The 17,571-nt window shown below is 38.1% G+C and overlaps 1 protein-coding gene across 1 annotated transcript in view; it reads left to right on the forward strand.

Moving 5' to 3' along the window:
• Positions 1-17,571, forward strand: part of LOC134791639 (ankyrin repeat and fibronectin type-III domain-containing protein 1) — a 201,865-nt gene that overhangs the window by 12,998 nt on the left and 171,296 nt on the right. The window contains exon 2 of the mRNA XM_063762695.1: positions 9,153-9,281. The gene's annotated coding sequence lies outside the window, so the exon portion shown is untranslated. The remainder of the gene's footprint in view (positions 1-9,152; positions 9,282-17,571) is intronic.

The raw sequence follows: 17,571 nt of genomic DNA on the forward strand, positions 1-17,571 counted from the left end.
TTGGTTATCTTTCCCTCATCACGCAAAAATGTCTGAACGAATTTCGGTTAAATTTCGCATATATTTCTATTACTATTTCAAAATACTTCTTATCACAGAATTCGCCTCCTTCATTCAATTCGTAAAATTCGTTTTTAATTGAGAGCTTTACGACGTTTGGCTTCAAAAATTGCGGTTAGACACATTCGATCAAAATTACAATCCCTTTTTGAACCAATACAGCTAGGTTTCGGCACGAAAGGTGGGTGCGAGGCAGCCGTCCATGCCCTAAGGACCTACCTTTCACTCGATGATTGCGAAAATGTTGTCAAAATTGACGTTAAAAATGCTTTTAATTCGGTTAGTAGAGACACCTTGCTGACAGAAGTTAAGGACAAAATTCCGGAACTATACAATTACCTTTTCTTTTGCTATTCAGACTCATCTAAATTAATGTACAAGTCACGTGAATTATCTTCTGAGGTTGGCTGTCAGCAGGGTGACCCTCTCGGGCCAGCAATTTTTAGTTTGGCTATAAATCCAATTATCAAAAATTTAAAATCAAAATTCAATGTGTGGTACTTAGATGACGGAACCCTAGGAGGCGACGTGAATACTGTACTCTCTGATTTGTCTTTTATTAAGAGTAGTTTCGAAAATATTGGTTTAGAACTGAATTTCAGTAAATGCGAACTATTTATTCAAAAATCTTCTTGTACGTTGACCGACTTACAACCCAAATTTGACGATCTGACTCCCAATATCAAATCAGTAGACAAGTATTCTCTTTGCCTCCTGGGTTCTCCTATATTCGAAGAATCTTTTCCCGATTATATTTCTAACTCCATAACTAAATTCAAAAGTCACACGGATCGCTTACTCGAAATTAGCCCTCATTATGCTCTTGTGATTCTTAAATTCTGTCTTTTTGTCCCTAAATTTACGTATGTGCTCCGTTGTTGTCCTTTCTGGAAACATCAAAATTTATTGTCGCCCATAGATGATTTCATCAAAATTAGTTTAGAGACGATTCTAAACATTCAGCTAAGTGAGCCTTCCTGGTCTCAAGCGTCCCTCCCTATTCGGTTTGGAGGTTTAGGAATTAGCAAAATTTCCAGTGTGGCTTCCCCAGCCTTTTTGGCGTCCACTCATAGCACGTCTGGTCTCATAGGAAATATCTTAAGGGCTTTGCCCACAAACTGTGAGATCGCGGGCTTTGAGGACGCCAAAAATGCTTTTAAAATTGCTTGCCCAGGCAAACAATTTCCAGACAACCCAATTTCACAAAGGAGTTGGGATAATGTTTACTGTGATTTAACTTACAATACTCTCCTAAACAACTGTACAGGTCCAGCCCGCGCGAGGCTTTTGGCGGTCGGAGCCCGGGAAGCCGGTTACTGGCTACATGCCCATCCTTCGCCCAATACTGGTACTTTCTTGGATCCGGCCTCCCTTAGACTGGCGACTGGTTTGCGACTCGGGGTTTCGGTGTGTACGCCACACATATGCTCTTGTGGCACGGACGTGGACCGACTGGGACACCACGGATTATCTTGTCAAAAAACTGCAGGCCGTTTTTCGAGACATGCGTCGCTTAATGACATGGTCCGTCGGTCTCTTGCCACCATCAATGTGCCTGCTCTTCTTGAGCCGACTGGCATTATCAGAGATGATGGCAAGAGGCCCGATGGAGTGTCCTTAGTTCCTTGGAGCTTGGGACGGATGTTAGTGTGGGATGCTACCTGCGTAGATACACTGGCACCGTCCCACCTCCAACGGAGTACTGTAAAAGCGGGCGGAGCGGCGGAAAGCGCCGAAATTCTAAAACGTAACAAATCTCTTATATTTGTCCCTCTCCCTCGGTAGAGAGTACCATTTTGTACCATTTGGAGTTGAAACTCTAGGTCCATGGGGTCCCAGCGCGCATAAGTTGTTCGCAGAAATCGCGAAGCGTCTGGTTGACGTAACTGGTGACCGAAGAGCTGGCGGCTACCTCGCACAACGTATCAGCATTGCGATACAACGAGGAAATGCCGCCAGCATCCTTGGTACAATGCCTCAAGGGCCTATTTTAGATATAAGCTAGTTATTAATTTAGTTTAGTAGTACCACTGTATATATATTGTATGAGCTCATTTATTTGTAAATAATACTTATCCCCCTAACGTCAAATTAAATAAATTCTAACAAAATTTATTTTCTTTAACGTAGTATCACTTTTCTAATATCAATTACATACACTTGTACCTAACTCTCTGGATAGCGAGCAAATTATACATTCCTCTAAAAGTTAAGGAGTTGCAAACTTACTTTTAAGAGTTTTAAGGTTTAGGGACGAAGTTCAAGAAGAAGTTTTAATGTGTTGGAAATATAGATCACTACAAATAGACGGGATATGAGGAACCTCGCGGTCATCATATACGAGTAATTGACGTTTTCTAATCTGCTATGCATAGGTACTTATGAGAGTTCATATGCTTATTTTAGGCCCATACTGAATGAATTATTTATTGAATGACGAATGGCGGACCCTGGCAAAGGCCGAAAAACGCTAGGCAGAAGACTGAATGACTGATTAGACGGTTGACTGGTCACGAGTAACTTGACATTAAAGCACAAATAACCGAGTGGCTTATATGCTGGTGGTCAACAATTTTTTTTATTTACAACTAAACCTGCCAAGGGGCATTCTCAAAACATGATCTACTTTGTCGGGGGATGCGTATGTAAGCTACCGTAATAACCTGCACCTAAATCAAATACAGTTGAAATTTAAATATAAGTTATCAAACGTTATCATGCCAAATATCGGCTTCCTAGCTTTATCATGAGTGTTAAAAAAATAGCTTCACGTACCCGACACTTTTCTAGCATGCTCCCAAAACGGCACACTATTCCATTTCTAAATATTCCAATCAGCACAAGAATTGAACCGCTCCCAAATAATTCCCTATCATTTGCGTGAGCTCGGGGCAAATATGATTGAATAAGGAAATCAATTCCATTGCGAGAGCATTGCAAGGGCCCCTGGCTATGACACCACCTGAGCTCGATTCCGCGCTAGAGGAATCTAGTGATAGCATTGGTTATGATAACCAAACGTATGTTATCACGCGTTAAGGGATGTGGAAGGTCGTTTTGTAATGGGATTCCTTTTCGGGTTCATATTTACATGCGCAATATTTATCGGCAATCTAACCTTACTGCAAGAACATCAGGTGCAGACACTAGTTTTACGCGACTGCAGATTGTGATTTTGGCTCGTATCTCGTAATCTTCACAACTGTTGGATTATATTAACATAATTACGAAAAAAATATTGACTCGTTCATATATAATACTGTAGAACTTCGACAAAACTAAAGAATAAAATATACTGTAGTTTTATTTACTATATATAACATATTAAATATAAAATAACTTATTAAAATAAACTAAAACTACAAACGGATAGATTGGATAGATTAAATGATCGATTAGTCTATCGATGCGGCAGAAGCTATTTTTTTAATTTTCTAAACGAGTCCTCCATTGAATGATGCCAGCTAACTTCCAACAGGAATCTATATATGTCCTCCGGGGCGATAGGGTCCAATTCAAGAGCAATGGCGTCAGGAAAGTCACTGCTAACTACCAAACCTAATACAATACTTACTAAATTACATTACGGCCCGATTCGAACCTCACGCCTCACCTCGAAATATCACGGCTAAATACGATATGGATTAGATATCGTCGGTGCGAATAAAAAAATCGCTATGTGTTTTTTTGCGATTTTTTGATTTTGGCATATTTTAATTCCTTTTTCAATTTCCCGTCGACCCATATAAATATATTTTTTATATTTTTATTGATTTTGAAAATAAGTAACAACATTTGTACAAAAAAATAGCTATGTGATATTTTTATCACATAACGAAATTAAATGCCTTGTTTTCCGTCCAGGGTGATGCCGATAATGTTGCACATAGCGATTTATTGTAGAGTGGATTACCCGACATTGACCCTAAAATCCGCTATGTAGGTACCTATCATTTCTCGTGCTACGTTACTTTGGCAACAAATCGCTATGTGCAAACTTTACACATGACGATTTTAAGTGAACCAAATTTAAGTCGCTATGAAGGCAAAATTCTGGTTAAAATAATTAATATTGTAAATATTTACGAAAAAATCTGTTTATTTTCTTCATAAGTATCATGTAAAACCATTGATCTACCAGAAAAAATACAGGTGCAACAAATATATTACAAACAGGAAAATAAACAGTTTTTTTTGTCTCCTGAAATTACTTATTATATTCGCACCGACGAATATGTCAGTGTCAAATGTGACGTTTCTTCTAACAAAAACATGCTATCAATTTCTCTTAAAAAATTATTATGTTCAAATTGTTGACTTGTCCCACGCGTAGGGATCGTGCCTTGAATTATTTAACGAGTGACCGACTGAGGGGCTCATTGGGCGGGAAATACTGGAAAATCGTTACAAGCACACCAAAACACTATACCTACGTATTAATTATAATAAATGTGGTTCGCTTTTCTGTCCTTAGTTAGGTATTTATAGCACCAGGAAGTGCCGATGCATGTAGTGTAGGTATAATTGTTTTCCATCGTATTTTCTCGGAAACGTTCGTATTTGTCATGCTACTTTAGTCAATCTCAGTACTTTTTGTACCAAGACTGACTGAATTAGCAAGACACGTTCGTACGTTTCCGTGAAAATGCGATAGAAAATAATTATGCACTACATGTGTAGTTGATATAGATGTAAATTGACAGTGTAAGTATAATTATGGCTTGTTATTTGAATTTGGGTCTGGGTCGATCAGTGTAAGATTGTTCCCAAAATAGATACTTAGGCACTTCTATTCTGGATCGAGTTGTGTAAGATTGTTCCTAAAATATATAGGCACTTCTATTGCGTTTTATACCTACAGTTTACAGTTACTAACTCTAACATGGTTGGAGACGACTAGGCGTATTCGAATCTTAGTTATTCGATCTGTTTTCGATATATTTAATACTGACCTGTCAGTGTCAAAGTGACGTTTTTGGTTGAAAAATGTCAAGTGGCCGTGAAATGGTTATAAACAGTTATTTTCGAATTTATTCTACTATCTGTTTTTCTATTTTAACAACACTAGGTACTAATACTTCTAATAAAATAACAAGCTGGCAAGGCATTTGCCCTTTATTGTTGGTAATTAAAATTGTAGGAGGCTTTAATACGAACCAATGCATAATATCCTTTGAAATTAAAATTGATGTGGTCGTCTAAGCTACTACATGAATTATTTAATAGGGATCTGAAATTTCGGCCTCAATATTAAACTAATAACTAACACTGATGAATTCCATTATAGTTAAGTAAAATTATTTTATTAATTATTTTTCTATGAATGCCAAATGCCTAGAGATATCTATTAGCAATCATCATGACGATGACGCTGTAATTAGCCTATCTGTCAAATACTTTTTATTACAAATATTTTTAAATATAAGTACCTACTTTTGTTATGAACATTCCTATTTTACTCAAACCTAATGGACACATTTGAGACGGTTATGTAAATACTAGAATGATTTTAACGAACTGAAATAAATGAGTGGACGGGACTAGGGAATGCAAATCGGTTATTTTTTGTATGGAAATAACCGCGGTTTCGGTTAATAACCGATAATTTCCATACAAAAAATAACCGAAAATAACCGATTTGCATTCCCTAGACGGGACAGGCCCAAACGGAGATGGCGGGATGACATGGACAGAACAACTGACCGGAGGAAATACCACATCGGGAGTCGTGGAAATCAAGGCGAGAGGCCTTTACCCAGCAGTGGGACATAGACTAGAAAAAAAAATGACGTTACAGTCTCATTGGAATGGATGAGCTCAAATCCACCATTAACTGGCATGCATTTTAATATTACACTGAACAGAAATTCTGCTCAATGGCATATGAGTATAAATTATTCATGCATTTTACTCTCGAAGATTCAAAACACCTTTACCTTAATGGTAGAGAGTACCATTTTATACCATTCGGAGTTGAAACTCTAGATCCATGGCGTCCCAGCGCGCACAAGTTGTTCGCAGAAATCGCGAAGCGTCTGGTTGACGTAACTGGTAACCGAAGAGCTGGCTGCGATACAGCGAGGAAATACCGCCAGCATCCTTGGTAATTGTACCAAGGCATTGCATTGTAATAGGATGTAATAGGAGGCCAATGCCTCAGGGGCCTATTTTAGTTTCAAACTAGTTATTAATTTCGTTTAGTAGTACCACTGTATATATCTTGTATGTAAATAAATGTTTTTTTAAACACCTTTTAGATCCCCCAATCGTCAACTAAATCGAAACGACCTGGCCGAGTAAAAGATCACGTCTGTACCCCCCGAGGCCACGAAGCGTGCGGGGAACGCTAAATGGCGAATTACGCAAAGTATTTACGATTAACTGAATCGTGGAAAGATCTTTTTATTTTTCTCAGCGGAAGTAAAATTGGATTAAGTACCGATAAAAATACTGTTGATGAATGGTAGCAATAATCTTGAATGTTGTTTGCTCGAAATGAAATATGTTGTTATACAAATGGGTCTATGCTTGGATTACCATTTTCTTGGGTTTGTTTTTAGAAAAGAAGGGCAAATAAATTAGAAAAATAGAAAATTCATTTATAAAGTAGGTACCGTAACATCGGGGTACTTTGTCCCAAAATCATGATACTTTTTACTTTTCGTTTGAGCACTTCAATTTTAATCGCATTATGACTCTTTTATAGGCATAGGTATTTAATTGTGGATATAATCAACTCATGCACATACGCAAAACTTTATAAATCAACCTCTAAATATTTTTAAATTTTTCGCAAAGTTTGAGCCAAAGTTGCACTTAGAAGCGCGTTTCTTTGGCCCTCGATTTTTCATTGAGTACAACGTAACGGTTTGCAATAAAAGCGCAAAGAAAGCTGTTTAGATTTATTACACAATACACATGTATATCAAAGAAGGACATAGTAGTAAGATTCATTTGTTTTTATTACACGAAGAAAGTTCAAACTAATCAACACAAGTAATAAATCTATTAAACATGGCTTTTTTAATAAAAACTTTGCCAAAACAATCAGAAAAACCTTCTAAACTTAACCATTATAATCATTAGAAATAGTTAACATGTGTAACTATAATTATCATATGAAAAAATAGTTTTCCTATATAATTATTTTACTAGGTAGGCACCTAGTTAACAGTCGACTGTAACTAATCAGTCTTAAATTGATAATCATTATATAAGATATCAAACTTATGCGGCAGATGTTCTTTATCTTTGTTTTCATTAATTCCATTACGATCCAGAGAATCTGTCTTTGAAACCTGAACCAGTGGTTCATGCTTTGCTGCTGTTCCTGGGATCGCAATTTATAACCTGCGTCAGTAGTAAATTATCTTCTTAGTTATCAGATTGATCTCATGCCGTTATGAGAGCTTCAGTAGATGAAACGAGACTATATCTGCGTCGCTGCTCTCTGTGAAGGAACTGTTTACCCATGGGTCAAAGAAACCCGAAAACGATAGCCAAAGAATACTTTGATTTTAAATAACATATACTTCTCACAATAATGTCTCAAATTCTATGATTTATATCACATTAGGATCCTAGATACATATCTGTTACGATTGATAACAATCAAACACTTAAACTTATTTGCTTTCTTTGTTTCGAGAAAAAGTTTGCACATTATAAAATCACGTAGTTTATAGGTAACAACTTGTCACCGAAATTATGGTCTGACCAATCAGCGTTGTTAACGTGAAACTGTTTTTACCCACCGCCCCATACGGTCAGCTAACGATAAATAGCGCGACATACATCGATAGGTCCTGACGTGCGGCGTGACGGGAAGTTCAATCTTTTTTTCGCTTTGGGACAAAGTTGCCCCCTAGGGCTAAAGTACCCCGATGTTACGGTACCGATAAAAATACTGTTGATGAATGGTAGCAATAATCTTGAATGTTGTTTGCTCGAAATGAAATATGTTGTTTTACAAATGGGTCTATGCTTGAATTATCATTTTCTTGGGTTTGTTTTTAGAAAAGAAGGGCAAATAAATTAGAAAAATAGAAAATTCATTTATAAAGTAGGTAGGTATATCTAAGTTTATTCCACCCAATAAGTAGGTATGTGATTATGTTTTGACTCAATTTATTCATTGCATTGTTACCAAAATTACAACTCAAGCTAAGCTTAATGAGATCTCCAAAACTGACTCAATTCTTGCTTGCAAGATTTCACTTTAAAAAATCTGCTTACATAAGTACAAGCCTGCGTAACTTCAGAAACGGAGTTATAACGTAAAGCATGTCTGGTCTGAGAATAAAATCGAAGGTGTCTTTGGCCATAGGAACTCTATAATTAAAATTACTTAAATAATATACCAACCTCAATGAGTTAGTACGAGATTGTGTCATGAGAATCAGCTTTATGAGGTACATGATTCTCTAAAGAGGTCAACGATAAAAACTTGAATATTTTTTTTGTTTTTTATAAAAAGGCACCGCATAGTCTCTTAGTTTATACATGTCTTTGTCCAACCTACTGTGACTAAAAGGCTGTGTTGTGTTAATCATGCGGCTTAATGAAGACAGCGATGGACTGATAAAGCACGATCCGGAAAAAGTTCCGGCGGGAGGCCTTTGTTTACAGTGTTGATTATCGTGGTGTGGGATGGGTATACGAAATATCATTTGATATTTACTAGCCGCTTTTCGGTGAAGGAAAACGTCGTGAGGAAACCGGACTAATCCAAATAAGGACTACTCCGGTTTCCTCACGACGTATAGTGGATAGTAGGACTAAAAAGATGATTATGCGTACAAGATGTCAAGATCGGTTCATAGGTAATCAGCGATATTTTTCCGTCATGTACAATATATTTTAAACTATTCAATTCTAGTATGAGTTATGTTTATTGAAAGTAGCAATAAGTACTCCTTTTTATTCGTATTTTTCATTTATAATTATACCTAGATTATGTATAGAAATGTCTTTGAAAATATGACGTCTGACACTCTTTCACTTTGTTTTGTTCAAATCAGTACAAAGTTTGTTCTGCCCAAATATGTCGACACCCATGTATAAATGGTAATTTCAACCGTATTTTGTTTCAGGGTCCCAGGGACAACCCCTCGCGGCTCAGTGTCCAGCACTGGCAGCTCGCGGCTAGCGCGGCTGCTGACGCAGGGGGTGAGGGGGGAGGAACTGACTACAGATGCCCCCCGGAGGCTCAGCTGGGAGAGGTAAGTGTCCCCCTCTTGTCTCACAAGGCTCTGTCACTGGCAGATTGCGGCTGACGCGGCTGCTGACTCAGGGAGTGCAGGGGGAGGAACTGACAGATGCCCCTCGGAGGCTCAGTTGGGAGAGGTAAGAATCCCCCCGTGGCTCACAAGGCTCAGTGTACCTGGCACCTCGCGGCTGACGAGGCTGCTGACGCAGAGCGTACGGGGGGAGGAACTGGCTACAGATGCTTCTAGGAGGCTTAGCTGGGAGAGATTAGTTCCTCTCTTGGCTCACAAGGCTCTTCCACTGGCGGTTCGCGGCTGGCGCGGCTGCTGATGCAGGGAGTGCGGGGGTTTGCACAAACTACAGATCCGATGCCCCCGAGAGCTCGGTTGGGAGAGGTTAGTGCATTGATTATTATAATTGTTGTTATGAACACAACCTACTTGTCTCTGATTGAAAAAGGCACACATACTGAAGCGTGACACTCAACTAATCGTTTGATCAACTGTTGAGTTGAGATTGAAAGAACAAAAATCGTTAGGTCATCATTTCCACCTATATTTTAATCATCGTGAAATATCCAAAAGTTTTGAAGCCTAAATAGGCATGAATAAATTGCAAGAGCTTTAGAATTTAAATAAGATACCTAGTCTCCAAAATAAAAACTTCTTTTAAATAAGTAAGTTACCGTTTTACGTCAACATAAAAACTGAAACTTACCCCTTTGTGGTCGTTAAAACAAAAACTGTTTATTTTCAAATACTTTTTTTATATTGTTTCTAGTCTAGGTAGCAAACAAATGTAAATAACTCTATTATATACTTTCGCCTTTGTAAATTTACGGAGCATATCTAACTTGTTATTATTGCATTATTTTTTGTATCTGAATTGTTGTAGGAGAATATTTAACAGCTAACAGTTTTAGCTTTTGAGATGACTTTTTTCTTGCCTTTCGTTACCGTTCTGCGTTTTTTTAAATCCCATTGAAAAAATATAGATTATGTTATATTCCTAATATGTTTTTTTTAGTCTGTGTGGAATCAATGTTTTTTGTATAAGCATAAATACAATCAAACGTAAAAATAAACGTATATGAGTCTTCTCTCTGCGTGCCTAAAGAGGTTATATGTTTTTAAAATTCCGTAATTTTATTAAGTAACTATATTTTTTTTCAAGTGTTCAAGTTCACTTGAACTCTACTGGTAGTTTGAAACGAGCGCTTAAAGAATTACAAACACATAAAGACTGGATAGAAAAATTAAAACAACATCAGGAGACATATAATAAGAGAGACGACATAATTAACATTGCAACATCGTATTATAGACATCTTTATAGTTGTCGCACACAAAAAACCACACCAGGTAATATGGGCGAGGCAGAAAACATAACCACAGTAGACTTGTTTGAAGAAAAAGAAATACATACATAAACAAATACAGAAAATGAAAAACGACAAAAGCCCAGGTCCCGACGGAATAACAAATGAATTTATCAAAATTGGTATTTCATATTTACTTCAACCAATCACCATTTTATTCAACAAAATATTGCAGGAGCAAAAAGTCCCAGTATCATGGTGCGAGTCAGATATTATACTGCTTTACAAAAAAGGGAACCCAGCTGATAGTAGTAGTAGTAGTAGTAAACTCTTTATTGTACAAAAAGACATATTAAAAATAACATACAATTAGTAAGACGTACAAAGGCGAACTTATCCCTTTGAGGGATCTCTTCCAGTTAACCTTTGAGTAGATGAGAGGAGAAAGTGAAAAGAGGGTGACAAATGCAGCAAAATGTACAGCAAGGACAAGGACAAGGTTGTTGGCTGATGTGAGTAACTACAGACCGATTAGTTTCATGTCTTCTTTAAACAAATTATTTTCGTCGTGTATTGATTCCAGAATAAGCCCAATTTTAGAAACCTACCAACCACCTGAACAAGCAGAATTTAGGAAAAATTACAGTACTGTCGACCATATACACGTTCTCGATCAAATCATAGAAAAATATCAAGAATTTAATAACCCACTCTACTTAGCCTTCGTAGACTACGCCAAAGCGTTCGACTCGATTTCCCACCAAAGCATATGGGACGCTCTATTAGCACAGTCGATTCCAAGGACATATATCACTATCCTAAAGGATATTTACAGCAGAACATCAAGTAGAGTCAGGTTAGATCGCACGGGGCCGCCTATAAAGATAGGTAGAGGCGTGAGACAAGGTGATCCGCTCTCACCGAAAATATTCATTGCAGTGTTGCATAATATTATGGAAAAATTACCTTGGTCTAGGAAAGGAATATGGATGAACGGCAAACGCTTAAATCACCTCCGTTTCGCGGACGACATAGTTCTACTATTTGAATCACCATCGGAACTTCAAACGATGCTAATAGAATTATCCACAATAAGCTCAAACATTGGCCTAGAGATGAATACGAATAAGACCAAAGTAATGACAAATTCCCATAAAACTTCAAGGAAAAACAATAGAATATGTCAACGAATATATTTATCTGGGTAAATTAATGACTTTTAGGAAGGAAAGGCACAAAGAAGAATTAAATAGACGCATAAAAATTACGTGGAATAAATACTGGAGCCACAAAGAAATCTTCAAATCCAACATCCCGATGCCCCTGAAAAAGAAGGTTGCAGATTCTTGTCTTTTGCCTTGCCTAACTTATGGATGTCAAACTTGGGTACTCAACAATACAGCAAGAAATAAAATACAGGTATGCCAAAGAAGTATAGAGAGAGGCATGTCGGGTTTAAAATTAAAAGACAGGGTCAGAAACTCTACCATACGAAACAACACAAAGGTAATAGATGCTTTAGAACATGCACAAAAGCTTAAATGGAAATGGGCTGGCCATGTGGCTCGAATGGACAGGACTAAGTGGACAAATATAGCCACCTTCTGGAAAGGCCCTGAAGGCCAGCGAAGGTCGGGCAAACCGACAGAACGATGGGTTGACGAGATCAGACGGATAGGAGGAGACAGATGGAGACAAGAGGCGCAAGATAGAGACAAATGGAGACAACTGGAGGAGGCCTTCACCCTAAGAGGGGTCCTTAAATAATTTTGATTAATTGATAATAATAAATAAATATTTTATTTAATTTTAATTATATTGACAAATGATATACCGAAGTGATAATTTAATTGTTGATAAAATAACCAATAATTAATGCGTGCAAATTTATGTACTTCAATTAAGGAATTAAAAGGCTTTTTATTTAATTTTTATTTATTTATTTTATTTAAAAATTTTTTATTCTAAGCTAGCTTAATTTATAAGATAACTCACCAGTTAATCGACGCATAGCTATTTAATCTCAGTGCGTCCCGCTGGAACTTATCTATTGGTTCGACCGTACTGAGGTTAGATTAAAATATTATTATACCGTAGTTTTAGATCAGGATATGTCTCCAGAAATCTCAAATAATCTCAATCGCATCCGACAATTACTACACCGTAGATCACTTAACTACGGCCAAATAAGTTAGGTACATTAGCACGAGCGCGTTTACGTCTAGATCTCAAAAAAATCATCGTTATAATGTGACCTCGCAGTCACTTAATGCTGTTTTCCTAGGATAGCGGTACCGTCGTATAGCGAGCATCTCCACACAAAATAATACGGCTAAATATGGATGGAGTAGTATTTTGTATGGAGATGGCCGCTATATGACGGCACCGCTATCCTAGGAAACCAGAGCTTTACTACATATTATGCGAAGAGCTCTCTTATATTGGTCCCTTTGAGTAGTCAACTAGCCGTTCTGCAAGAGATTGGAATGAAATTCCAGTTCGCTACGCAAGACGAGTACCTACATACAAATGAGCCTTCAGAAACGTACGCTGGTTGATTATAATTGAATATTCCGGCTTGCAGATTACATTTTGAGGGAAGGCTTTATATTTTTTTTTTTTTTTTTTTTATTTGTGTTTGGCCGTAACGTATTTTGACAGTCGTTAAAGTAGAATTATATACTTACCTAAAATTATAAATTGTTACGTAAACCTTACAATTTATTATTGAGGAAATACTTTTGTATCCTTTAAACACTAAAATACTTTGAAACCATTTATAACCTCATTACGATGAAAATATAATTATGATGATCTTTATTAGATAATCGAATACGGTTCTCAAACCAAAGGTATTTATATACTTAGTGTAGCCAATAATAATGTCTCCATATCTACAGAATATAATTTATTATTCGGTGCTCATATTCAAATAAATATCTGGGAGACCGAGCTTTGCTCGGAAAATATATAAAATCTCGAAATGGCGCGTTTTCCCAGAGATAAGATCTAGCTAGACGGATTTATCGCCCCCGTAAACCCCAATACCCCAAAATCGCTCATATCATGATAAGTCACTCTCATAAAAACTTGTGTATACTAGGCCATAGCTTTTTAGGATTGAGTAGAGAAAGCACTAAGATAACGTATAAGGCCTACAACGCATATATCTATCTAATTAACAAATCAATTTGCGCTTAGAAATAGCCAGGTGATATAACATAGGTATAACTCTATAGGTACATAGGTATTAACAAAGGATACCTATAAGACACAAAGGACATGCTAAATGAAGGCAACACGAGCATGCAAGCAAACTAATTTGTCAAAGACGCCAAGCTGGCACCGCTTTTAGATATCAAGACGTGCAATATATGCTTGCCATCTAGCTGGACATGACATAAGTGGGGCATAGCTTTGTTTCATTGATAAAGGGGTATGGTAATTTCTCAGAGGACTTATAGCTGACACCGTCTGAAGATATCAAGCCATATGCAAATGTATGTCTCTGCCTGTGTGATTTGTCCTTTGGGACTCGGCTCGTATAGTCGACGTCAAAGATATGTTTACATTTTTCGCCTTATTACGAAGAAATAAGGTGCAAAAGTGTAAACAGATCTTTGACGTCGACTGTAAGCGGAGCTGTAAGCAAATTCCATTAAATTCCGAAGTTCAAGTACGTGTTTGATCCAAAACTAGAAGGCCAATTCGAACTTGCGTTTAGATGTCAAAATGAGATCTAAGTAATATCATTCGAGCGTGCATTTCGCTTGCACTTGTTCATACATGGATGTATGGCGAGAACGAGACGCACGAGGGATTCGCACGCTTCTAGTAAGCTTCGGTAGCTCAGTTGGTTAAGATCTGTGAGAAGGTCGCAACTTCGCAAGTTTGTCTTGCCCGAAGCGGTGAATTTTTCCATATTTCCTTTAGCATATTTTTTTTTAGTATCGCTCGCAGACGTGGTATCTGTTTCATAAAAAAAATATCTCGCACAATATATTAAAAGTTAAAAAGCGCTGGTGGCCTAGCGGTAAGGAGCGTGCGACTTGCATTCCGGAGGGTTCCGGAGGGTTCCGGGTTCAAACCCCGGCTCGTACCAATGAGTTTTTCGGAACTTACGTACATACGTTTTGTACATACAAAATATCATTTGATATTTACCAGTCGCGTTTTTGTGTGAAATAAAACATCGTGAGGAAACCGGACTAATTCCAGTAGGTAAGGCCTAGTTTACCCTCTGGGTTGGAAGGTCAGATGGCAGTCGCTTTCGTAAAAACTAGTGCCAACGCCATTTCTTGGGATTAGTTGCCAAGCGAACCCCAGGCTCCCATGAGCCTTGGCAAAATGTCGGGACAACGCGAGGAAGATGATGAATATATTAAAAGTTAAAATGTATGTTCCAATGGTACTTAACGGTTAGGTATTATGCTTCATTGACCGGAGCAGCAGTAAGTATATAATATTAATTCTGATCTTAACTTCAGACGTACATAATATATCTCAACAAACATTTGATCCACAAGTTCAGATCTGAGCGCTGATTAGCAAGTATTTGACAGCTTAGTTGTCTAACTCCGTAGCGGAGTTTAGCCGCAAATTATTCCGGAATACTTAATGACCTCAAGTTCCGCGGTGGAACAATAAGAACTGTTTAGTTAATCCTCCGGGGTTGCTTGTGTAGCTTATCATTTAATCTAGTGTTCAGAAGTTGATGTTCAGTCAGGGTTTTAACACAATAGACTTTAGACAAATAGGAACATGTTTTAATCCAACGGCTTTATTGCGTTGTTTTAAAACGGAATTAAGAAATCGTGGGTCAGGAGCATACCATTGAATAAGTTAGGCGGCACTGTTTTCTTCGGTACTCCCGTCCACACTTGTTTTACTTCATTTCGCTACCTATCCATTTCATTTTTACTGCCTCATATGCCATATTATTTACTGCTATGGAAACTAGCATGCTTACGACGTTATATAGCCTCAAACACATGTTTACATTTCGCCTTATCACAACGGAGTAAGGTGCAAAAGTGTTTAAACATATCTTTGACGTAGGTTGTATAACGACAGGCTGATTGCGGTCGAGATATGCTGCAGCCAATCAACATGCAAGTCACGTTGCTACCACGAAACTGCGTATGCTTTACGTTCCTGGAAATCGCTAGTCTCATTAAGTTGGCTAACTTAACGGCGCGGCGGTTCGTTAAATGCAGATTGTAGGTCATAAACAATTCACAGAGTGCAATTTTAGGTACTTGTAATATGCTACGAATCGAGCAGGAAACTGAATTTATTCTACACCATTTTAAAGTATAGCAGCTCAGGTATAGGTACCCCTTTAGGTCAATTTATGTAGGTACATATTTTTAATTTACTCGAGTACTGGACTGGACGTAATTTGTAGGCGCAACTGATATATGCGGTAGCGCTTCCATACCAAATTTTTACGGGTGCACTTAGTCTACTCCATCTAGTAGTTGAAATAGTCTGTGGTGTAGACTTACAAAGGTTGTCCTTATTAAAAACTTTTTATCTCTTAACTCAACAACGTGTAAAATACTAGACACAACCTTACCTAACCTAACCTAACCTTACACAACTAACCTAACCTAACCTAACCACAATCTTCTGGACTATTGAATTCACGACCTTCCGTTTTGTGTCAAATTAAGGCTTAAGGTTATTTGATACTAATCTACATAGATTTATTACAATTTGGCCTGTCCGCCCTGATAGAACACCACCCCGTAAAGGCCTGCGCAAACCGGCGGAGCGCAGCGCAGATCACTTTAAAATGATCAATGTATTTTCTTCCCTATTTCAATTACCTTCAGATATAAATTTAAATGCTTTGAGACCGACCTCGGAGCATCACGGAGGCTTGTTACTCCGCGGCATCGAGGAGCACGTTAGAGGATACCGCGGCTGTAGGCGCCGGCATGCCGCGGCATCCCCCGGCATGCGCCGAGGCCTCCCGAGTGCGCTGGAGTAGCGCCGGGACGACGGGGGAGAACTCGTGCACACTAGTCACTAATCCCTTGTGATAGAGTACACGCGGCGGCATGCCGCGGCATCCCCCGGCCTGCGCTGAAGTGCTCCCTGGTGCGCCGGCTCCAGCGCTCGGGCTGGCGGGCGCTCGCGGTATCGCGGGGGATTTTACCTCGCCGGTGTGCGCTGCGCGGCGTAAATCCTCCTCGGTGATCTGCGCTGCGCTCCGCCGGTTTGCACTGGCCTTAAGTATGCCAGTATGGAGATTGGAGAAGTCTCCGTGTTCAAAACTAGGGAATAATATTTCTTATGTATAGGTATATGATTTTGGGGGGTTGGTATTTTGATGATTTATAATTTCCGTGTTTATTTCACTATTGGAGCTACAGGGCGTGCCGTATTATTATAAGAATAAATATAGTTACCTACATACATACATGCATGCTATTCCGCTATTATATTTCAGTCAAGTGAGAAACTGGTTAATTTCGCTTTTTGTCCATGGCAATTTATTTTCTTGTCGGACACATTATTCATCCGCACAAAAACAAGCAGTGCAAACACTGTTAATTGCTGAAACAACCTAATTTAACAATTTTATGGTAATTTCAACTTCCCTTCCGGACCCGAATCCCTTGTGATTTTTTAATTAATGAAATTTAAAAAGTCAACTTGAATAACTCATTCAGCCGTGCACATTTTTGTTTTCAAAAGTTTAGCGCTTGAGGGGAGAGAATTAAAAATATTGTAACAATTTATTATGTACCGTAAAATATTGCCTACTTTACTCCACCGCGTATTTTTTGTGCTTCAACAGTTTTTACACATTAAAACCTTATTCAAGTGTTATAATATGATAGTAACTAGTGATGGTTCACTTTAAATCGGCATGGTATAACAATACCACAATTTAACAATTTAAAAAATATTTTCGAATTTTACAGCAAATTCTTGGGTAATGTAGGCACATTTTACGTTACAATGGTACTTTTTTT

Source organism: Cydia splendana, chromosome 6 (genome assembly GCF_910591565.1).
Source record: "Cydia splendana chromosome 6, ilCydSple1.2, whole genome shotgun sequence".
In the NCBI taxonomy this organism is placed as follows: Eukaryota; Metazoa; Arthropoda; class Insecta; order Lepidoptera; family Tortricidae; genus Cydia; species Cydia splendana.